This window comes from Cydia amplana, chromosome 20 (genome assembly GCF_948474715.1).
Source record: "Cydia amplana chromosome 20, ilCydAmpl1.1, whole genome shotgun sequence".
NCBI lineage: Eukaryota > Metazoa > Arthropoda > Insecta > Lepidoptera > Tortricidae > Cydia > Cydia amplana.
Window position 1 is genome coordinate 10,161,429 of NC_086088.1, and position 24,331 is coordinate 10,185,759.

Sequence of the window (24,331 nt, forward strand, 5' to 3'; positions counted from 1 at the left end):
AGTAGCAAAGTACCCTTGTTCGAGCTGCTGAGGTGAAAAGAGTATTTTGGGATTTTTGTTCTAAATTACGCCATATTTATAACAACAATCACTTGTAAGTTGTAACAAATATGAAGGTAACTACCAACTAGTTCGACTTGAGCCTATTTATTATTATATTGTTTTGTACGTGTTTTAATTTTTTCCTTTTATATTTCTTTAATTATTATTTTTCGATTAAGCCCAACCAAAAGACAAAGAACTGTCACAGGGACGTAAAGAAAATTTATACGCATTGTCAGTAGTTACGAAAAAGGAATTATAAATACATATTATGTAACATTTTCTTTTATTTTCAGTATTACCCACGTATGAGGTCTAAAATAGAGTCCCTGTGCAAATTATATTATTATCATCATCGTTCTTAAACTGTAAAGCAGGGGGTCACCAAATGGCGGACCGCGGTCTGGATCCGGACCGCCGCCCTATATTATTTTGTTACTTCTATTCTCTCCTATGTATGCTTAGATCTTTTAAACTACGCAACGGATTTTGATGCGGTTTTTAATAGATATAGAGTGATTCCAGAGGAAGGTTTATGTATAATTTGTTAACCCGTGCGAAGCCGGAGCGGGTCGCTAGTGTTTAATAAACTCTAGTAGAAACGGACCGCGGTGGTCATTTTGTTTTTAAAACCGGACCCCTGAAGAAACTAATTGGTGACCCCTGCTGTAAAGCATATCCTGAGTAGGTAGATGTTATACAAAATAAGTCCAGAACTATTCAAACTCGGATCCTGAATTGCAAAACCGTGACCTTCATTCAAATGCCGCTCTTGACCCACTTAGGACAAACATACACCTGTATACATGTTTAATGTTTGTATTACAATAACATTGACACATATCGCATTTATTGGTTCTGCATTTTAGATAATAATGGACCAGGGAAGTATTTGAAATAAAAAGTAGGTACTTGAATAAAATGTTAGTATACAATATACATGTTTTAGGGTTCCGTATTCCGTATCTCAAAAGAAAAAATCGGAACCCTTATAGGAACACTTGTTGTCCGTCTGTTCGTATGTCTGTTTAGTTAAATAAACCATACAAGAAGACCCTTTAGTTAAATAAACCATATAAGGTTGTATTCGGGTATTTCCGAATGACGAATCCGAGTGGCGGATAATTCCGAAAGCTGACTCTTCATACAACGGAATATGAGTGATTTTACAATGATTTTCGGGATTACCCGATTTCCGGAATTACCCGAATAAACCTTACTCAAGTCTACGGTCCCTTGAAGCTGTAAAAAAATCAAACTTCTAAGAGTTCTAAGTTAACGTAAAAAAAAGCTAGATACGTATATTTCGACACTCTCAAGGGAATCAAAATTGATAGGGTACCTTCCGTTGACCTAGAACTATGAAATTTGGCAAGTAATATCGTCTTACACTACAAATGCAGGGAAAAATCAGAAAACTTTAAATTTGTAAAAAAACCTTTAAAAAAATGTTAAATTTGTACGGAACCCACGATTCGACTCGGTTTCAATACAAAGTCGGTGGCAAACAAGCATACAACCCGCCTAAGCAGTATGAACGCATGCAACTCCAGAGGTGTAACATGCGCGTCGTCGACCCTAACACTCCGCACCCTCGTTGCTCTGCACAACTCAACGTGAAACCATAACAGGCAGGTAGCTTATGGACGATTTCAGCTCGCTCAGTAGTTTATTATACTAGAGCCCGTACCATGAGTCACTGACAGTGTCAAAACTGACATTTAAGTACGCTACCGAGAACGTAAGTTACTTTCTATACATCTCGTTTGCACTAATATTCGAGTACGAGCGAGATGTATAGAAAGTAAATTACGTTCTCGACGGCGTTTATGTCAGTGCCAAACTGGTGGTAGCCGTAAAGAAGCATTTTACCAACTTATGCATTGATGAAATCGTGAGCAAGTAATTAAATTGAACGTTAACTTCCTCAAAATTACGACATTTGGTCACAATCATATTAATGTCGATGATTCAAATTACCACTAAATTAATTCGCTAACCAAATTATTACCACCAACTTAATAATAAGGCAGACATTATAATTAAATTGGTGGTCGCCAAAACGCCATGACATCACTTTGCAGCATAGATAAATATAAATAAAGAAAGAGTGGTAACTCCATACATCAGTTTTATTATCAAATTATTTCTTAGTCAACATCTAACATCAAGATACTGGAACTATCAGTACCGCTACTTGACACCAGATGGCATAAGTTTCGCTACTGACGAAAAATGTACTACTAAAACAATTTACAAGTAATATTATAAGTAGAGGGAGTTGGAAATATAGTTCCGGTTAATCCGGTTATAATATTACCTAAAAATTTACAGGATTAGAGTTTTTGTTTGCCGCTACATCTGTTGTCAACTAGCAGAACTGATAATGTCCGCTACTTGACGTTAGATGTCGACTACGAAATAACTCGCGTTTTGGTAAGAAAACTGATGTATGGAGTTACCACTCTTTCTTTACTTATACATATTTCTCTATGGCAGAACCGAAAACCGCGATCACAACATGGAGGCATGATACGGATGTATGATTTTTTTTATTTGGATTGCTAAATTTATTAACTATATTACGAACAAAGGCATTTATTTTGGAGACATGTCCGAAAACTTAGGGCCGCATTAGAACAATGCTTATAAGATGTCACAGCGATATACGATACCGATATGTCAGCGTCAAAAGTGACGTTTTTGGTTAAAGAAATTACACTTTTGACGTCAGGAATTGGCACTCGTTTTTACGAAAGCGACTGCCATATATCTGACCTTGCAACTCAGAGGGTATATAAAATAGGCCCTTATTGGGATTAGTCCGGTTTTCTCACGATGTTTTCCTTCACCGATAAGCGACTGGTAAATATCAAATGATATTTCGTAGGTACATAAGTTCCGAAAAACTCATTGGTACGAGCCAGGGTTTGAACCCGGGACCTAAGGATTGCAAGTCGCACGGTCTTACCGCCAGGCCACCAGCGCTTATTTAATGTCGCACTATAAGTAAGTAAGTAATATCTGTAGACTAGCGGTCCAGTCACAGCATGCATGCACACGGCAGCCATTTAAACGTCAACTCAACACATTGGACTTCGGCCTAGTCACCATTTGGACACTAGGTCACGGAAACTATCACCTAATCGATTGCAAACACTAGAAAACTAGACTTGATGACTAGACAGTGGCATTTAATAGTGACCGAAATGTAAACAAATGAAAATGTTTTTACTGAGTGAGAGATCGAACGTGCTTGTATTTAGCAATTTACACTTGTAATTTTAATTATTAGTTTTTATGGTTCCGTACCCAAAGGGTAAAAACGGGACCCTATTACTAAGACTCCGCTGTCCGTCCGTCCGTCCGTCCGTCTGTCACCAGGCTGTATCTCACGAACCGTGATAGCTAGACAGTTGAAATTTTCACAGATGATGTATTTCTGTTGCCGCTATAACAACAAATACTAAAAACAGAATAAAATAAAGATTTAAGTGGGGCTCCCATACAATAAACGTGATTTTTGACCGAAGTTAAGCAACGTCGGGCGGGGTTTTTTGCTTGTTTTGTTCTATTTTTTGTTGATGGTGCGGAACCCTCCGTGCGCGAGTCCGACTCGCACTTGGCCGGTTTTTATTGTCTACGCAGATTTTAATAGTTATTGTACAGTGCATGGCATTGTTACGCCATTAAGGGTTCTAGCTAAATTGGACAATTCATAGCGTAAGTATGGAACAACCAATTTAGCTAGGAACCTAAATGACGTAACAATCCCGTGTGGTGAGTGTACCTTCATATACATACTTACTATACTCAAATGTGAACGACGATGTTATGTTAGATTTTATCTCAAGAGTGTAAGGGCTGATTTAGACGGCGCGCGAACTCGCATGCGATTTTAGTTACATTGCGGACTATTGTTTACGTCCAATTCAACCGACCGATCAAAACCCGTAATGTAATGAAACTCGCATGCGATTTCTCACATCGTATAAATGATCCCTAAAGGTTTGGTAGGTTGAGTGGTAGGCAAAAAACTATCATTTGAGAAAAAATATAATTTAAATACATTTCGGAGGTTACGAGTATATTATTTTCCCTGTTAACATGTAGGTAACGTTTCGGACTTTGTCTCACTATTTCGGACAGTAAGTAGGTCGACGAAACTATCATCAAATCGTTTCGAAATAGCCTAGTTTTGATGACGAAATAAGAAATAATACACGTACCTGCCTATACAGATTAGCGAGAGCTAAATATAGGTGTATTTCTACATGACGTAGCATTTGCACTCATGTTTTCTTAAGATATACAAACAATTAAGTTTAATTACCGCAATGGAACACAAAAACAAAACGTAATAATAAATTCCAGTAAAATAATATAGAAATAACAAACATTAACTGACACTTCAATCGACAACTTTTTTTTGTAAAAAACATCTTTGTAAGATACGGTCCGAATTGCGGATACGTAGTTACGTACTATTTGTCAACTGTGGTAGAAATTCTTAAAAGTAAAATAATTAATTTTGCGTGATGATCTGTGTATTTTTTGAATTCGTTATTTTAATTGTACAATAAAATACCTAAAATATAGTATTTTATCAGTTTTTATCCAATCTTGAACTTTATTTTTATTTATTAATTATTAAGAATTCATACTCGTACGTGGTTTGGAACGATGCGGTCTGAAGTTTTTCGGGGGTCTATTATAAACCGTGAATATATTGTTGAATGTTGTTTTAACTTTTTTTGTCTGTTTCTTTTTGCTAACCGTGTGAAAGGGACAGAGATAATAGAACCCAAGTATTTCGAACTTTTATTAGACCCCGCATGTTGAAATGACATTTGACTATAAAGGTTACTTGAATGTCATTTTGTCTCACTCAGTGAGCAAAATCGCATTTTGCTCACTGTTTTTAAGAATCAAAGTACCCTTGTTCGAGCTGCTGAGGTGAAATAGTTATTTGTACAACAAGAGATCAAAATTTGATATTTCTTCGAGTGCTTATTTTGAGTCCCGTGCAAGCGAAAGATTCTATACTACTAATTTAGAATCTTGAGCGTAGTAAGGGACTCAAAAGCGCACGAGATGTAAATAACTTTGATCTCGTGTAGTTCACAAAACTTTTCACCTCAGCAGTGAGAACATATTAGAGAACCCGAAAAATGTATTCCTTCTTCATCACTTACCTATTCACTCATGTTTTCTTAAGATATACCAACAATTAAGTTTTCACCTCAGCAGCTCGAACAAGGGTACTTTGCTACTTAAAAATAGTGAGCAAAATCGCATTTTGCTCATTTTGTCTCACTCACTGAGCAAAATGCGATTTTGCTCACTGTTTTTAAGTAGCAAAGTACCCTTGTTCGAGCTGCTGAGGTGAAAAATATATTATAACCAATTTCAAAATCGGCCAATATTATTACTGTCATTTAAATTGTTTCACTGCAATGCCCAGAAGTCCCACAACAACAAAACAGTATTAGGGATCAGATGAGGTAACCGCTTATTATGCGTCTAGACGAAATGCATTTGGACAAGGTCGGTGCAGTTGTTTCGATATACCTATAGGTACCTAGTCCTACACGCTACTGTCTTTGTGGTTCGTACCTATATAAATTGGTAAATTAGGGGGAATTTTGTAGTTTGTTGTTAGAACGTAAGCAATATTAGGCAAGGCATTTTGGGACACTTGGTATATGTCGATACACGTTTAGTAACTATATTTTCAACTAACGACCCGCCCCGGCTTTGCACGGATTAACAAATTATACATAAACCTTCCTCCTGAATCGCTCTATTTAAAAAAAACCGCATCTAAATCCGTTGCGTAGTTTTAAAGATCTAAGCATACATACAGACAGGGAAGCGACTTTGTTTTATACTATGTAGTGTTAGTAATAGTCTTAGCTTAGTAAATTGCTGCTTATATTAACAAATAAAGATGTGTAGATACACCATAATTTACCGCGCTATAGTGCGGTAACAAGCACTATACGTGATGCGTATGTCGAAAATTTAAAGGGCCATATGTACTGTAAAGGGGCCCACTGAATAACAGTCCGCCGGACGACATCGGTCTGTCAGAACAAAAAGTTGACAGTTCCAAACAACTGACAGGATACCGTCCGGCGGACTGACCCGTGGCGCCCTAACAAGACACGTGTGCTAGTAACTAGTATAGGAGTTCCATACTACGGTAATTCTGGGGCGCTCCAGGGGTTAATCAGTGGGCCCCTTAAAACGTTGTACAATACACGTGCGAATAGGTAATTCGCAACTCGTGTCGATTTAAAACACGGTATTTATCGCATATGTATCGTATAATGTAAATAATCAAAGCGGATCCCTTTGTTTGACATAATGATTGAAAGTTATAATGTAATGATTGTCAGATTATCATTAGTCATATTTCTGAAACCGTTGACTTTTCAGGATTTTCGTAAGGTAAGTTTCTGTCGTCGCGTTTCTGAGAAAAACCAAATTATGACTAACGAAAATACGGACAAATAATACATTATGACTGAAAACTTTATGGGAAACAATAGAGACCCTAATCAAACCCTGCATCGCAGCCATAATTGTGTGTGTTTAGTTTTAAGATATGTTTTATAATAATATGTATGCTAGTTATAAGGTATTTATCTATGGGCCAATAGTTGCCAGAAAATAAAGTTTTTCATTCATTCATTCATTCAAAGTTTTCCCGTCCTCTCGACAACATTGGCAAGTAAAACAAAACTATTAATCACTCTCATAGATCCATTCTAGAAGCTAGATATCAAAATACGCCACCTTAAAGGGCCCCTACCAAAACATCCATTGAATAGGTTAGGCTAGATTGTTTTTAAATCTAGCCTCGTGTGGCCATGTTTGGAATCTCAAAAGTCATTTAACTATTGTTTTAATATACACATCCGGTTATTTGGTGAGGTCATGTGTTTTAAAATAATGTGAGATTGGTTTCCGGTTTAGTTTTCTCGTTGGGATTTTCTACGCTTGATTAATAATTGTAGGTCTTAGAGGATATAACCAAACGGAGTAGCTATTAACAGGCGTTCCCCTCTGTCGAAAATAGGCGGCCAATCATTTGGTCATACACATTGTATGGACTGACGTTTATCTGACATGGCTATTTTTACGTTACGTATACATTTGACGTGCCCCTCCCCCGCAAAAATCGGCAGACTGTTTTGTACCATACGCTGTTTTGTAAAATATGTTTTTATGGACCAGCTAATTCTTGTCGAGACCTGATTGACATATATTCATTTACAACGTTGAAAAAACTCCCTGTATAGTTAAAGCTATCGTCTAGCTTCGTATTGACCGATTTCGGTCCATTCAAAGTATTCAAACCGAACGGCTGTATCAGTTTAAAAGTCCACAAGCTGGTGTCCGCCGGACAGCGGGGACGTTCACAGACAATGGCCGAAAACACAATTTCCTACAGACGTCACTAACTATCGTGTGCTGCGAGTAGGTCTAGTTATAGTTAGCCGAAATGGATCGGGCTAGGGACTGACTTGGAGTGGCACTGTTAGATTCATTTTATGATACAACACAATTTCGTACATAAATGACTGTCGACGCGACAACTTATTATGCTTTTAACTGTAGTTAGCCGAAATGAATCATAGAGAAAACCCATGGAGACATATTGACGTCTTGATAATTTATTAAAAAATATAGACGCCAAAAACTGTCACACTAAATAGCTTCTGTTACGAGACCTACCTCGAAATTCGTAAAATGTGATCTTGATCATTATGTACAGTCGCCATCAGATATATCGGAGCGGCCAAGGTGTTCACAATATCTGAACACGCACTCTAACACCCTGACAATAGAGGCGTGTTGAGATATTTCTGAGCGCCTTGGCCGCTCCGATATATCTGATAGCGACTGTACTAAATAATCCAACTCTCAAAATTAGTCTAAACCTGATAAAACTTAGGTACTGTACAAGTACAGTCCTTGTATTTTTATCAATAAGTGTGACAGTGTGAAATTGCAACCAAAGTGGCGTTAATCAACAAGTCAAGATTAAATATTTTTTCCACATAAAAACTCTCAATGCCCATTTCAATTAACTTTATGTGTCATTTTTTTTAAACTTTATGACACAAACAAGGAAAAATGTACGAATGGCAGACTTAATGTCAAAAGACATTCTCTACCAGTCAACCATTACCAGTTGAGTCTAGGACGTTTCTCTTGAACCCCAAACGTCCAGTGGTAGACATTTTTACGTTTGAAAAAAATTGTATAAATAAAAATTTAAAGCAGCGACTTCACCCCTTTTCCTGTCCAGCGCAACTTTTTTCGCAAACTGTGGCTTTCGCCGAGTGGCCGCGGCGAAAGCCCGCAACTCGAATATTCGACCTATTTCGCCGGGGCTTTTAAAAGTTTTCGGAGCTTCAACCAGCCTTTAACGGTTTCAGCTTTATGGATTGGCTATTATGGTATTAAGTGACAATGTTTACTTGGTACTTGGTTGGTAATGTGGTTGGGTGGTTGGCTTGGCTTGGTTTGTACCTGCGTAGGGTTTGCACGACGGATCCGAAATGTATGGGTATAGATTAGATTAGATTTATTTATTTCACAATATATGATTACAGTACAAATTACATTAATGTCAATTTATAAGAATCTATATTGTGATCATCAGAAATACATTTAAATAATAGCAAGATCCGCGGATCCGGATAATTTCATACATTTCGCATCCGGATTGCAAACCCCATACCTGCGGAATTGTACATTTTGATGTTAACTGTTAATTTAATAAGTGTGTGTACCTATTGCCATACGATAAATAAATTAAATGGTAACATGATAGTTTTTAGATATTGGACATATTTAAATACTGTTATTCAATATTAAAACATGTTACATAAGCAAGCGTACTGCGTACATAATAAACATACATACTTATTTACTCAATATTCCAAAAACGAGCACTAAAAATTTATTAAGTAACATTATTAAACTTGAACTGTAATGCATCATATTTTTTGGATGATATATGTTGTAAGTACGTGGAGTGGTGTTCTATGGGCGACATTAATTGCTTACCGTCAGTCAATTCGTCTGCTCGTTTGCCTCCTATAATAGGGTTTGCAATCCGGGTCCGAAATGTATGAAATTATCCGGATCTGCATCCGGATCCGCGGATATACTCATACATTTCGGATCCGTCGTGCAAACCCTACTCCTATATAAAAAAATCGAGTAGACGAAAAGTAGGTAGGAGTAGGTAACAGATTGTCCTAGGCAGACGTGATTTAGTATGTAAGTAGTTAAGTAGTTATGTAGGTAGTTTATTGCAGCAAAACAACAAAAACACACTTACACACCTCTGCCACTCGAGTTTAACCACGAAAACAACTAGTAAAACTAACGAATATCGACGAAAAACGAAGACAGGTCGGCCCGAGCCTTCACTGGCCTATTTTTAGTGGTTGCAGCAACAAGTTGCATGCGAGTAGACTTTTATTTGAAGCCAATATTAGAACTTGAAAAATTACAGTAAAATGTAATAAAACACGTATTGTATCACTAGACTACATTGTCATTCCTAAAGTGTTATTCAATAGAACTTGCTAACTATGTAAACAAACCGCCATACTAAAATTGACACTGAATGTCAATTTACTATGTAGTAACTTTTGTTTATATAGTTAGCAAGTTCTATTTAATGACACTATACTTAAATATTATGGGATTTGTTTCACAAATAACAGAAAACAGACTGAGGGGCTAACGCGAAAACAGAAAATCGCAAATTGCAGAAATCATTCTCTTTTACTCCAACGAAGGCGTAATTAGAGTGACAGAGAAAGATACCCACAATTTGATCCGTTGCAGTTGAAATATTGTAGGTATGTCCACTAAAACACATGTACATACGTAGAGTTTAGGTATATCTAAACGAGTTTTAGCTAACTGACAAACGGTATCGGGAGCAAGGTCGGCTATCTAGGTTGCCATTCGGTACTTAACTCGCTGCCCGGGACGGGATGGCTTAAGCGACATGTGCCACAGATCACTTGATACTAGACGAAGCATTATAAAATGAATCATTTACTCTAGGTTGCCATTCGGCACTTAACCTTTTGGACGCCAATGACCCATATACGCACCGCAGGTTCAACGCCAAAGACGTATTAATCGGTCATAGACCACAGAGCAACATAGACCTAGGTGCATATGCATAAAGTTTAATTTCAGTTTTGTCACTTCGGTGACGTGGCGTCTGAGTGACAGCTTTTGTGTTTGGCACGGCGTCGAAAAGGTTAACTCGCTACCCGAGACAGGACGACGTAGGTACTACACTCACTCAATACTAGACGAACGTAAATAATTTATTATAGGACTATACTTTACACAGTTTAACCACGAAAGCTCAATATTTTTTCAAATATAATATTGTAATTTGTTACCGACCGCGCGACCAGTGCCAAGTATAAGTAAGTACCTACCTTCACAAAGTTTGGTTAATTTTAAATTGAAAAACCTATAATTAAATACAAAATAGTAGCAGAGCAAGCTACTTTCAAAGTGGGAGTAGTGGGTTCCCCTGCTCGTGTTCATGATTTTTTTCAATTATGAAACTAGCGACCCGCCCCGGCTTCGCACGGGTTACACAAAACCTTAACATAAAATGTACACCTAAACCTTCCTCAAGAATGCTATTGTAAGTGAAAACCGTATGATAATCCGTTCAGTGGTTTTCGAGTTTATCGCTAACATTCAATACATACATACATACATACAGACGCGGCGGGGGCCTTTGTTTTATAAGGTGTAGTGATACTATTTGATACATACTTGAACCATAACCATTTACCTATTTGGTATTAATCAAATAGAGCGTTAGTCCACCACAGTATGAAAGATTGAACTGTATGAAAGCAGGCAGATACATTTTTAGTCAATAAATTTATTATGGAAAGGGTTTATAACCACCACAAATAATATAAATACCATTATTCCCTTGTTTTAAGTGATCTTGAGGAACTTACCCTTGCCAACGAGTGGCAAAAAATAGTTGATTCACCCTAACATACCTATATACACCCTAACATATCACCCTAACTCAGCCTCTAGTTTAACAGACAGAGGTAACCTAATTCCTATACCGACTATACCGTAAAACGGGGTGAGTAGGTTTCGCGGGGAGAGGTGGGTTATGAATGGGAAGAGAATGTTTGAGAGGGGGGTGAGACGGGATTTTAAGGCTACTGCTACAAATATAATGTATTCAAATTTAAAATGGAGCTATAGTAATACGCATAATAAAAAAAATCGATCCAACAATCTTCCAAAATCACCTTTGTATGAAAACCCCTCTCACCCCAAATACGAGGCACTACGGGGTGAGGTGTGTTTTCCTCTTTATCGTCAAAGTTATAAAATGGAACTACCCAAAATAAAACAAAAACTAAAATACAAACGTCCGGAACACTTATTATATACACCATTCAGTTTTCATATGTAAAAATAAAATGTTATCGAGGTTTGAATTTCAGTTTTGACCCTACTCACCCCATTTTACGGTATATATTATGGCGACCTCACGTCTCCATCTCTCACCATTCAGTCTATAGGTATTAAAAAACAAATCGTGATAAGTCTTATTTTTATTTGATATATGTCAATTAAACACGATCTTTGTGTCCGGGGGTCTTTACGCCTGTTTAGTACTGAGAGTATTAGAATGTGTTTGCTAAACATATTATACTCGTATGTTATATGTTTACATTGTCAGCCGTTTTTGGACTATTAAGACTGATTGGCGCGAATTTATTGCGTTATTAATTTGTTACTGTGTACTTAAGACAGTAATATTATTTCATAATTGTAATTTATTTAGTACTTGTAAATGTATAAAAACGTATTTTAAGTCGAAAATTGCTCGACATGTGCCATACATGAGCCAACGCGTGCTTCCGATGGTATTGAAATATATATATGTCAATGTTCCGATAGTATTGGGTAAAACATGTCGAGCAATTTTCGACTTAAAATACGTGAGTGACCCGTTCGAATACATTAATAGTATTTTATGCAACCGTTGTTTAAGAGAGGTCAAAAAAGGCGAGTGGCGTGAGTAACAATTTGAGGCGAAGCCGAAAATTGTTAATAAAGACGCCACGAGTATTTTAAGACTCAGTTAAACAACGTTGCATACAATACTTTTTCTACGACCAAGCACTTACTTTGAAATAAAATTGAAAATTTAACAAATATTTTTAATTCAAGAAGTAGCAAAAATGGAAGGTACGGGCGGGAAAAGAATGAATAAATGGAATGAATGCATGAAATTAAAAAAAAAAACACGTTTATGGTTCACTTATTTGTCAGAGGTGCGGTGTTAACCCGTGCGAAGCCGGGGCGGGTCGCTAGTTTAAATATAAATTTAACATTAACCATGACATAGCCACACTTCGTCATTGCAAATGCCCTGCCGAGTTAGCTTGGACAGTCTCTACCATACATTTTCGGGTAAACCCATCAACGCTAAGTTACCCAAGTCGGCAATAAGTATTTAATTTTATACAAGCAATTTCGGTAATAGGTAAAATTCACATTTTAATATTTCGATGCAGGTTACCGAAATACAATCATGAATCTAATTATTTGTGAGACACAGACTCTGACCACGCTGACTTTGCACAATCTTGGCAGTAATAATGCATACTTAACCCTGTAAGCTCCATGCTTGACGACACGGCATGAAAAGTCAAATCAGCTTCATTTTAGGGTTCCGTAGCCAAATGGCAAAAAACGGAACCCTTATGGATTCGTCATGTCTGTCTGTCTGTCTGTCTGTCCGTGTATATCACATCCACTTTTTTCCGAAACTATAAAGAACTATACTGTTGAAACTTGGTAACAAAGAGCGATGGAGAGGAGCATGCTCGGTATAAAATTATAGGATAGAAACCGCAACTCTGACATAAGAACCAGAACAAAAGTAGCAGACATCCTCACCCACATAGACAAGCAAAAATGGAGATGGGCAGGCCACACTATAAGATGCAAGACAGAGAAGTGGAGCCAAAGAATTCTCATGTGGCGCCCCACAGATGGGTCAAGATCGAAAGGCACTCAATTAACACGATGGGAAGACGAAATTATACTCACAGTGGGACCACTCTGGACAAGGGTGGCAAGAAAGAGGAAATACTGGAAGGAGTTGGAGGAGGCCTTTGCCGACAGGCACACTGAACTAAGAGACTTCATATAAATATTCAAAACTAAAATTACTACTAAAATCAACAAATATGTTCAGAATAAAGGGCTATATAATATAATATAATAATAAAGAACTATACTGTTGAAACTTGGTAAGTAGATGTATTCTGTGTACAGCATTAAGATTTTCACACAAAAATAGAAAAAAAACAATAAATTTTGGGGGTTCCCCATACTTAGAACTGAAACTCAATAAAAAAATTTTCATCAAACCCATACGTGTGGGTTATCAATGGATAGGTCTTCAAAAATGATATGGAGGTTTTTAATATCATTTTTAGGGTTCCGTAGCCAAATGGCAAAAAACGGAACGCTTATAGATTCGTCATGTCTGTCTGTCTGTCCGTCTGTCTGTCCGTCCGTATGTCACAGCCACTTTTCTCCGAAACTATAAGAACTATACTGTTGAAACTTGGTAAGTAGATGTATTCTGTAAACCGCATTAAGATTTTCACACAAAAATAGAAAAAAAACAATAAATTTTTGGGGTTCCCCATACTTCGAACTGAAACTCAAAAATTTTTTTTTTATCAAACCCATACGTGTGGGGTATCTATGGATAGGTCTTCAAAAATGATATTGAGGTTTCTAATATCATTTTTTTCTAAACTGAATAGTTTGCGCGAGAGACACTTCCAAAGTGGTAAAATGTGTGTCCGTCCCCCCCCCCTGTAACTTCTAAAATAAGAGAATGATAAAACTAAAAAAAATATATGATGTACATTACCATGTAAACTTCCACCGAAAATTGGTTTGAACGAGATCTAGTAAGTAGTTTTTTTTTATACGTCATAAATCGCCTAAATACGGAACCCTTCATGGGCGAGTCCGACTCGCACTTGGCCGCTTTTTTCTAAACTGAATAGTTTGCGCGAGAGACACTTCCAAAGTGGTAAAATGTGTCCCCCCCCCCCTGTAACTTCTAAAATAAGAGAATGATAAAACTAAAAAAATATATATGATGTACATTACCATGCAAACTTCCACCGAAAATTGGTTTGAACGAGATCTAGTAAGTAGTTTTTTTAAATACCGTTACCGTTACCGTTAAGTGACTGCGCCAGCCAGCAGTTCTGCTGCAAGGACGCAGAAGCGTTGGTCACACAAGAGAGGGAGGGACGGAGAGGCTCATCGAGCTTGCACGATCCAGGCTGTCGGTCAGAGTCGTATGCTACGGTATGCTAACGACCACTGTCCAGACAAACCTGTTCCGAGCTAGGGCGTGTATTCCTCCCGTCATCTGCCGCCCCGGCATGCTCAACTGACCTTCCTGCCCGAGACACCGGCGAGCCAATAATACAGGTGGGGAGTGTGGGGCTGGTGCAGTCGAGGATAGGAGTTGACGGGAGTAGAAGAACCAGACCGAATACCAGCATCGTGCCCAGTGTAAGGGATATAGATAAATACTAGTGTAAATATATAGGTAAGAAGGGATGGTGACTGCGATTAATTTACGTTCGTTGCTCTTAGGTTTGTTGTGAAGCAGATTGTAATTTTCACGTGGGTTGTTCAATCACTGGTCCGTCGTTCTCGTCAGGCTGGGACTTCGGTATTAACAGTTTTCGTGAGTTCGTGATTGACTTTCTTCAAGGACTTTTTCTCATATATGGCTTTCGTATTTTCTTAGTTTTCTTTTACCCGCCACTGTCCGTTGCCACTTGCGAGAGCCAAAACTTTGAGGATGCAGAACTTGCAGAAGGTATTTTCTACCGTGGCCTTGCGAGTCTCCAGATAATATGTTTCTTCTATAAAGTAGGGATTTTGTATGACAGCGGGATGACGGCAGCAATGGCGACGCCGCGCTATGTAAATATTAGAGTTTGCGCGGAGATTGTCCTTAGCATTTCGTGAGCTCGTGATCGTCCGGTTTGGTTTCAATCAGTAACATTTATCTCAGTGTGTCGATGCTTGTTCCTTAATATACTGGATATACGCCGTAATAGCGCGCTGTAAATGGCGAAATTACGAAATTTTAACTATACCCACCCATTTTTGCTATTGGTTTGAACGAGATCAAGTAAGTAGTTTTTTTTAATACGTCATAAATCCCCTAAATACGGAACCCTTCATGGGCGAGTCCGACTCGCACTTGGCCGCTTTTTTTAGAACTGTCAAAACGATTTGCTAATATAGAATTTATATGAAAACGTGTGTAGTGACGTCACACTCAACTCACCTACTTTTTATACTTCCATCCGATTTATTAAATAGAAATTGTGTTTGAAAATAACTGCTGTCTATGTTTTTCTAAAGGAAAGTACCCAATTTTTTTCTAAATAATTCCTATTCATTTTAAACCTATAACGCGTTATTATAAAAGGTATAAAAGTTACTTACTTATAGATATTTATTTCTGCGTCAGCAAAAACTAAACGTCTAAATCGATAAATTACCGCGTTCTATAAAATTCCGTATCTGACACTATTACCATGTTTATGTTTCGTGTTGCATTCAAATTGTTCAAATGTGGCTGAATAATCGATTATTTATTCGTTAAGAGCGAGCGTTGCGTTGACTGAAGAGTTCGGTTTTGCGAAACGATTATTTGTTTTTTTTTATTGGTAACTTTGATAGATTCTACAAATGAAGACTGAAATAGAATGTTAATTATTTAGTGTGAAGTTGAAACGTCTAATACAAGCCATATCATATACCATGATAGAATAGAAATAAAGGATAAGACGAAAAACTCACTGCATTACATACTTAATATATTATTAAAGAAATTATTTTTAACGCAATTTCATGTATAACTAGGTAACCACAGCTAGGCCACCCCGGCTTTTATTTTCGATTATTATTTAATATATAATTTAATAAAAGATTTTAAAAAAATTGTGTAATAGTTTGTGTGGTTTTTTCCCAATTCTTATACTTAATAAACAAAAAATCAAAAACGTCAAACGACGTAAATAAATTGTGTAAAAATAGAGACATCATTTGTATCATCGTGTTTTCTACTATCCTCTTAATTATCAATCAATCAATTAATTATTAAAAAGTATTGTTGATAAAATATATATAAGTAAATATTTTACATGTCAATATCTAATGGGAACCACATATATTATTTTGAATGAAATAGTACTGACTTACATATTTATCTTAGGTAGTTAAATTTGATTGTAGGTAAGTATTCATGTCGCCTTTTTACACGATAAGTTACCCAAGAAACAGTAAATACAAAAATACAAATAAAGTTTAGTGTAGACGCCGTCGAACTTTCCACGGACCAGAGGGCCTACCGCCAAAACCGAAATTCGCAAATTGCGGGGATCTTTCTCTTTTACTCTCATCAAGACGTAATGAGAGTGACAGAGAAAAATGCCTGCAATTGACGAACTTCGATTTTCGCGGTTATAGCCCTGTTTAAAGTTTCCACGGACCTGTTTAAAGTTTCCACGGACCTCTAAAACCGAAAACACATACCTAATATACCTAATAACTGGTGGAGATAGTAAACAAGTGACACGTGTCATATATCAGCGCTGACGGCGCGTGGGAACGTAACGTACTAACTTTAATAACCTACTGATTTTGCGGAATATGACCCCTTTGATTAATATAATAGAAAGTATATTTTGATAGCCTAAATCTCAATTGGACTGATTATTTTATTGTCTATACTTATTAGTTTTGATGCTATTATAAAATATTGTCATTTTGTTTTTACGGCGGATTTTGGTAAAATTTGGTAAGTTTAAATAGTGCCTCATTCTGGGCGGAATAAATACGAAATACCAGACAGATAAATTAAAACCGGCGAAGTGCGAATCGGCCTCGCGCACAAAGGGTTCCGTACCATTACATAAAAAACGGAAAATATCACGTTTGTTGTATAGAAGCCCCACTTAAATATTTATTTTATTCTGTTTTTGGTATTTGTCGTTATATTAGCGGCAACAGACGTGGTGACAGACAGACAGACGGACAGTGGAATCTTAGTAATAGAGTCCCGTTTTTACCCTTTGGGTAAGGAACCCTAAAAATATGTAATTTTCGGGTATCCGTTAGTGCGTTGAGTGGACGACATTCGGAAAATCGCGGGTCACTTCTGGATGAGACTAGCCCAGGACCTGGATAAGTGGCGCGTACACGAATAGAGGCCTATGCTCAGCAGTGCGCGACTGAAGGCTAAAATGATGATGATGATTATTCATTATTTTAAAACTGTTAGAATAGGGATTGGAAATATTGCCAATGCCAGTAAAAAGAGTACTAAATAAATAATAAATAAATATCAGGGGACATATATCTTACACAGATCAACCTAACCCCAAACTAAGCAAAGCTTGTGCTATGGGTGCTAGGCGACGATATACATACCTACTTATATAGATAAATACATACTTTTATATACATAGAACACCCATGACTCAGGAACATTTGTGTTCATCACACAAATAAATGCCCTTACCGGGATTCGAACCCAGGACCATCGGCTTCACAGGCAGGGTCACTACCCACTAGGCCAGACCGGTCGTCTACTATCTTAAAATACTTCGTAAGCATGTCACGTCATCTTTCTAAACGTCGTAATCAGCATAAAATACCTTTAAACGAGCAATTCTTGTATATTTATTTATATTGTATATATTTTGGGGATCTAGGAAACGTCTCTAACGATTTCGATGAAATTTGCTATATGGGGGTTTTCGGGGGCGACGAATAATCGATTTAGCTAGGTCTTATCTTTGGGAAAACGCTAATTTTTGTATGTTTTCCGAGCAAAGCTTTGTCTCCCAGATATCACTACATAGTATAAAACAAAGTCGCTTCCCGCTGTCTGTCTGTCTGTATGCATGTATGTATGCTTAGATCTTTAAAACTACGCAACGGATTTTGATGCGGTTTTTTTTTTATAGATAGAGTGATTCAAGAGGAAGGTTTATGTATAATTTGTTAATCCGTGCAAAGCCGGGCGGGTAGTTTAAAATAAAAGCCGCAATCAAAACAGAATAGTAAATAAAATAAAGATCATTCTGTCCCTGTCAGTAAATAAAATAAAGATCATTGTGTCCCTGTCAGTTGTCGACCATGGGAAATGGGCTTCTGTTTCGCGCCATGCAAATGTCTCCCTATTGGAAATAATACTTGTAACATTTATTCTAATTAAAGCTGTCGAGAGTTAATTGAAATGTATTCTTTTTAGCTTTTGTTTATTCACTGAGAACATTTTCATTTACACGTTTAGTGATTAGTGACTACTAAATTTGAACAAAAATGATTTATTTTCTTGACAGGACTACAGGTAAAAAATTAAAAATTCATCGAAATCTTTAGAGCCGTTTCCGAAATCCCCAAAATAAAAAGCATGTTATAAGCTTTATTTAATATATTAATAACACAGATTAAATAACAAAATAAATCAAAAATCTAACCCTAAATTAGCCTGAGGCATTATTCCCAGGACACTGGCCCAAATATATGTATAAATATGTATAGGTATATATTATGTATACAAGAATTGCTCGAAGGTATAAGATTTAGTGATTTAGGATAAGGTAATAATAATGAAATATTATCACATTAGACCCGTTCAAATCACTAAATAAAGGGGCCCCTTGTTTCTGTAGACACCGTTTTTGCCTATATTCGATACGCGAACGATTCGCTGCACCTGAACGCAGCGGTGTGAATATCAAAAATGTCCGCCGCGCGCGCCTATCGCCGAATCACAGACACAACAAACGCCGAGACGCAGAATGTACCGACAACATGCACAGCATTTCATTTATTTATATATTTCATCATTTCATAATAATAATTTAAAATATAAACTATACTTAGGTTTTTTATAATAACTGTTACCCGTGAATAAGATGCATGTAACTGCGTCGAAATATCGAGAGCTCGAAAACAATACAAAAGGTAATCACGGTTCATATTCCGGTCGATATAAGTCTAGTGAAACTAACCGTGAATCATCAAAACTGTCAATATAAACTATGTTATGGCAATCTACACGAATTCATAATTATGGTGGGCAATATTTTTTGTAAAGTCAGTTCAGTCTGTCTATCACGGTTCATTAGATACAGCCTGGTGACAGACGGACAGACAGACTGCCGTATTCGAACTTCAAGATATTCACAAGATACGACACGTACTAGATCCATTCTAGATACGTTATAGTTTAGATTTCAACCAGTTCTCTTTTGCAGCGCAATTCGGGCAACCAATGTCACTTTTACGATAGATCGTGTTAGATATCTATTAGATCTCTAAGTAATATCTTGTGGAAATCGTTCAAGAGTATCTCCGGAATCGCGGAAATGTCAAATTTGACAGGTTAGATCTTAAACATATCGTTATCGTATCTTGGCGATGTCTAAAAGATATCTAATAGATGTCTATTACAAAATTCGAATCGGGCCCAGAGGACAGACGGACAGAGAAGTCTTAATAATAGGGTCCCGTTTTTACCCTTTGGGTGCGAAACCCTAAAAAGGTACTTATTTTAAATTGTACAGTGGAGTGGAGGACCTTATCTGCCGACGCTCTCCTCGCCGCCGGATGGTGTCTGTCGAATCTACCAGATTACGGCGAGCGGAGCCGTTACACTTTCAGCCGATTTGGCTTCGGCGTTTGTGCGCTTAAGAGCCCATCGACGTGCACACTAGCGCCACTGCTAAATAATCGTGATTATTTAAATTTAACGAAACATTTAATAAAAACCGGCCAAGTGCGAGTCGGACTCGCCCATGAAGGGTTCCGTATTTAGGCGATTTATGACGTATTAAAAAAAAACTACTTACTAGATCTCGTTCAAACCAATTTTCGGTGGAAGTTTACACGGTAATGTACATCATATATTTTTTTTTTAGTTTTATCATTCTGTTATTTTAGAAGTTACAGGGGGGGGGACACATTTTACCACTTTGGAAGTGTCTCTCGCGCAAACTATTCAGTTTAGAAAAAAATGATATTAGAAACCTCAATATCATTTTTGAAGACCTATCCATAGATACACCACACGTATAGGTTTGATAAATTTTTGAGTTTCAGTTCTAAGTATAGGGAACCCCAAAAATTTATTGTTTTTTTTCTATTTTTGTGTGAAAATCTTAATGCGGTTCACAGAATACATCTACTTACCAAGTTTCAACAGTATAGTTCTTATAGTTTCGGAGAAAAGTGACTGTGACATACACGGACAGGCGGACAGACAGACAGACAAACAGACATGACGAATCTATAAGGGTTCCGTTTTTTTTTTTGCCATTTGGCTACGGAACCCTAAAAAGGGGGCCACTACGTACTGTATCTTGTACTAAAGTACCTTTTGAATACATCAAACTAGTTTCTATGTTGTTGGATTCGTCAATCTATAAACTCAATACAAAAACGGCCGTTTACGCATATGGACGTTGATGGGCTCTTAATTGTTCTTTGCTTGGATTTGATTCCGAGATTTTATGTTGTCAATATGTTAAGCCTGAACTACAGACGACACTGCACATACAGTCAAAGAATTTAATCTCCTACCTACTCATTTGTACTTTATATTGATTTTAACTAACACGATTCTCACTCATACTTTTATAACTAACACGGGACTTAATCGCGTAAGACTTAAAGGCCTGACGTTTCTAACGCGACGTTACGTCCCGTGTTAGTTATAAAAGCATTTGTACTTTGTCACAATGACTGTAACTGTCGTGAGTTTGGATGTTTTCTATGTATATAAGTATGTATATGTATATAAGTATATGTTACACAGGCCCCATAACACAAGCTTTATTGAGCTTACTGTGGGACTAGCTAGGGCGATCTGAGTTAAAATGTCCCATCATATTGATTTACTAATAATATTTAGGTACCTATTATTATGTAGTTAATTTTGTTGAAAACTGTTTCCAATTTATTAAATTGTACAACGGGACTTAATCGCGTATTTAAGTTTTAACATTTACTTGCGACGTTTCGAGGACGGCGTTGTCCCCGTGGTCTCGGAGAAGACTGGCTAAATTTAACATCAACATCTTCTAGACGCGCGAGTCAACTTTAGCCAGTCTTCTCCGAGACCACGGGGACAACGCCGTCCTTGAAACGTCGGAGGTAGATCTTAAAACATGACACGATTAAGGGCCAGTTGCACCAACCACATTTGACAGACTGATCAATGTCAGCCAGCGCGCCCCGGCGGTTTACTATGAAACTTTCCATACATAAAAATTTAGCGAACTCTTTAACGATACGAACAGTTTGGTGCAACCGACCCTAAGTCCCGTTGTACAATTTAATAATGTGTAAAAATCGTGAAAGTTAAGGGCCCGATTCGGATTTTGTAATAGACATCTATATGTTTAAGATCTAACCTGTCAAATTTGACATTTCCGCGATTCTGGAGATACTCTTGAACGATTTCCACAAGATATTACTTAGATATCTAATACACATCTAATAGATATCCAACACGATCTATCGTAAAAGTGACATTGGTTGCCCGAATTGCGCTGAAAAGGAGAACTAGTTGAAATCTAAACTATAATAGAATGGATCTAGTACGCGTGTGTCGTCTCTTGTGAATATCTTGAAGTTCGAATACGGCAGTAAATCAGTGTTTCCATTTTACTAACAAGTAGGGTTGGCACGACGGATCCGAAATGTATGGGTAGATCCGCGGATCCGGATCCAGATCCGGATAATTTCATACATTCCGGATCCGGATTGCAAACCCTACTTACAAGTTCCGCTCAACTACTCGGCCAACCGTTCATCCTGACAAAAAACGGTCATCAAACAAAAAATCCAGAGCAGCCTTTCTTCCAGTCCCATTTCGGGGCTCTCAGGCCCTCCAGCCAGCCTGAAAATTGCACTATCCGTAATTACGCTGAATTTCGAGGGAATTCCGCTGAAAACCTGCGCCCTTCGGGGTAATTATACCACTGAAAATGTCGTAAATGTACAAAGGTAGGTCAAGCTTGCAATTAAAGTTTTTGGTAAAGCTGTAAAGGTAAAATTAAATACTTATTAGAGCAGTGGGACACTCTTATAGCCTAATAAAAAATATTTTGACTAGGTACGTACTTGTTTGTAAGTGATACTTAAGTCGAATAAGACTCGACTCACAAAACAATCGATTTATCTTTAACCCCCAACACAAAAACAGGGTATAAGTTCGGCTGCTATGTGTGTATATCTGTCTATTGCACCGTAACTCTTAAACCGGTAAACCGATTTTTTTATTTGAAAGAAGGTTTTCTAGCGGTGGTTCTTAGCTTAGATATGTTTCATCAAAATCGATTAATTGAGGGTTTTCTTTTGTTTTAATTTATGTAATACTTTTTTAACGAAAGTAAATTTGAGTGAAGATATATTTCCGGGTACCTAAGGGCCGATACAGACGGACTGCAACCCGACTGCAATTTTTATGGGGACTGCACGCCAACTGCAAGGTCAGCGTGCAGTTCCTATACAAGTTGCAGTCTGGTTTATAAAATTTAAAAGTCCTGCTTTGTAAATAAAAATAAAAAGTTGTATTGTATTGTACAGTACCTACTCGTATAATATCAGTGTCAACTATCAAAACATCTCACTCCTTCCCTACAACTTTACATTTGCTGCTCGAAAACAACACGATACACAAAAATAGAACTCAAAACAAAGCGCCTTAGAACATCCACGTCAACGGTATCGTTTTGAAAACTGTAAAACGTAAGTTTGCGTTCGCCGAAAGCGTTCTGAATTCAAACAACGGGTCGTGTGTCCTTCTCCGGAATGGCGCGGAAATTTTTGTTATCTTTTCGTGTTCCCCGAACGGATTTTAAATTGAGAACGCGAATGCGTGGCCGTTAAGATGGCGCTGACATTTTTATTCCTCAAGTGCTCATAAATCTCATAATCATTATACTTTTAAATACCTATATCTATAAACTACTTATTCTTATATAATACCAAACGGTAGAATAAAAACTTACTAAAAAGCTATTTGAGTAAAAATCTATATTGCTGCACATATTTGGACTTATTGCAATCCTTAATGTCTAAACAATATATCGCTATCTACATAAAAATGTATTCTATATTAATAATAAAAGTTTTTCGCAAGTAGAAAATTAAAAATGAAACATTTTATTTGCTAATCCGTCAAGTGGACGAAAACTAGAGCATGGACGGAAACTAGCGCAATGACCCTATCTAGATATGCTGTTTTACCGTAACAGGGCAGTAATGACTAACTAAAACACAATTAACCTAAAGGTTAATATAGGCCTAAACTAAGTATTTTATTATGTATATATTATATTGCTCATAAATTTAGTCAGGTTTTACAGTTTAAATTAGTGGACATGAAAAGCTTGCGAACATTCGTATTATAATTTAATAGTTAACAATCCAGCGATTTCTCGCACGAATTTCACCCGGACCCATAACGAGTTAGACTTGTCGAATGAAACTCGATTTGGAATACGAATTATGTACTGTCAGACTAATCGAATGGTTCTCCAAGATTAAATTTCATTCGATAGTGTGACCTGACGTACGATTTTGCGTTGAGTCTCATTTTGTATGGGATTCTGAGTTTCTAAACGGTCCCCCTTGGGGCGCTGTTCAAGATCCCATACAAAAGGATACTTAACGCAAACGCGAATGTTCGTCACGCTATCGAATGAAATGTACAAGAGCCCGTACCATGAGTCACTGAGAGTGTCAAAACTGACATTTACGCTATCGAGAACGTAAGTTACTTTCTATACATCTCGTTTGCACTAATATGCGAGTACGAGCGAGATGTATAGAAAGTAAATTACGTCCTCGACGGCGTTTATATCAGTTACAAACTGATGGTAGCCGTATAGGGGTGGTTCTTATAAAACGCATTATAGGTAGTATTAAAGATTCGTCTTTTGAACTTCTAATTCGACTTTGCATTAGACACGTTTCAAAATGTTATCATAAGTAACTGTACTGGCAGACAACGCACCGCCTAAATCGTAGATGTGATTTTGAAATTGAGAAAAAAAAACTTCAAATAGGTACATGACTAAATATGTCTAATACTTATTTAGATATT

The 24,331-nt window shown here is 37.2% G+C and overlaps 2 protein-coding genes across 2 annotated transcripts in view; one reads left to right on the plus strand and one right to left on the minus strand.

Moving 5' to 3' along the window:
* The window catches only part of LOC134657443 (mushroom body large-type Kenyon cell-specific protein 1), a 256,270-nt gene that overhangs the window by 219,048 nt on the left and 12,891 nt on the right, over nt 1-24,331 (minus strand). The gene's annotated exons all lie outside the window — the stretch shown is intronic.
* Nucleotides 7,133-24,331, plus strand: part of LOC134657491 (homeobox protein Hmx-like) — a 279,414-nt gene continuing 262,215 nt past the window's right edge. Inside the window, exon 1 of the mRNA XM_063513064.1 lies at nt 7,133-7,140. The gene's annotated coding sequence lies outside the window, so the exon portion shown is untranslated. The remainder of the gene's footprint in view (nt 7,141-24,331) is intronic.